The following is a 1,685-nucleotide window of genomic DNA, read 5'->3' as shown; positions in this document are numbered from 1 at the left end:
AGGGACTGCCATCTAGTGACAAATCAAAGGAGCTGCAAGATTTTAAATCTCTTCTAAGGCTTGATTTAGTAAAAGAGCAGCCCTTTATCACTCACTGGTTGTGACCTCCTTTGTACCATACCAGGAGCTAATCTTCATTCAGGCCAGCGGTCAACAAGTTTCCTTCAACCTGTGAACTAAATATCATTTGTATCTTCTTTAATGGTTGTCAGGGGGCAAAATCAAAAGAAATGTCTTTTGTGACACATAAAAATTATATAAAATTCAAATTTCAATGACCATAAATAAAATTTTATTAGAAAACAGCCATACTCACTTATTTACATATTTTCTATGGTTTCCTTCACACTACCACAGCAGAGTTGAATATTTGCAACATATGGCCCACTAAGATGAAAATACTTGTTATCTGGCCTTTTACAGAAAATATTTGCCAAACCCTGCTTTAAAATAATAATATCATAGCTTAATGCTAGATGTTAGAAATGCTAAACAGGCCAGGAGGAGCTCACTGCTCCGAGTGCATTCACTGGTTGATTCATCCATTCATTTCAAAATCACAGTGAGTGACAAGATCAAAGAAAAAGTACAAGTGCATATCTGGCACTCACATTTCAGGATGACAGGAGCAGGTTCCGTCTTTGATAGCCCATTATGTCTGTATAATTACATCATTGACAAAACTTTGCACTCTCTCTGGTCTCTGTGTTTTTACTAAAATATCATGCTTGTACCCTGGCCAGATAGCTCAACTGGTAGAGCATCATCCCAAAGTGCAGAGGTTGCTGGTTCAATCCCAGGTCAGGGCACATATAGGAAGTTCTCTCTCTCTCTCTCTCTCTCTCTCTCCTTCTCTCTCTCTCTCTCTTTCTCTCCCCCTCTCTAATACATACACGCAAATATATAAAATGCTTGCTTCCATGTTTCTTCCTTTGACTCCAAGAAATTATTAGCTGTCAATTGCTTTCCTCTCAAGAATTTTTAAACTCGTTTATTCCACACACATTTATCAGCACATGTATTACCGCACATGAATGTCCCGGTACAAAGATGAATAAAATGTAGGCCCTGTCTTAAGACTGATAGATATGTGAATTCCAAACTGCCCTTTTGATGTTCCGCTTATCTGTCAGACCTCATCCTTACTGGACTATCGCCCTTGAGACAGAGGAGTTCCAAGAAGCTGGTAAACCTGCCCCAAGAAGGAGCATTCCAGAAAGCTGAAATCCTCAAATTGTAAAAGGAAACATACCTGGACTTTTGCCTCAGTATCCCCTCAGGCTCTCCCAAACACTATATAATTTGTCCCTAGTCTGTAACCGGTGCTCTTCTCTCTGGAGAAGTGCCCGGCAGGGTTCCTTTCTTCCTTTCAATAAAGCCTGTTACTCTGGTCTTTCGGACTCCCATGGATTCCAACAAAGACATTGACCATTTAGAGAGGACTATGGAAGAGCAGAAAGATAATGACACATACAGAAAGCAAAAGGGAAAGTGTATCCAGGGAAGGCTTCAGAGAAGAAGTGGCCAATGAAGATAAGTATGGAGGGACAGAACCAGAACTGGAGGGGACCATTTCAGGTCCAAGGACACAACAGCTTGAGCAGAGATGTGGAAGCAAAAAACAGCATGACATGGGCAGACAACTATATATAATCTGTTAGGTATGGAGGGAGCTACAAAAGCAC

This window comes from Saccopteryx bilineata, chromosome 3, assembly GCF_036850765.1.
Source record: "Saccopteryx bilineata isolate mSacBil1 chromosome 3, mSacBil1_pri_phased_curated, whole genome shotgun sequence".
Lineage (NCBI taxonomy): Eukaryota > Metazoa > Chordata > Mammalia > Chiroptera > Emballonuridae > Saccopteryx > Saccopteryx bilineata.
Note: the sequence above shows the minus strand (reverse complement) of the source record.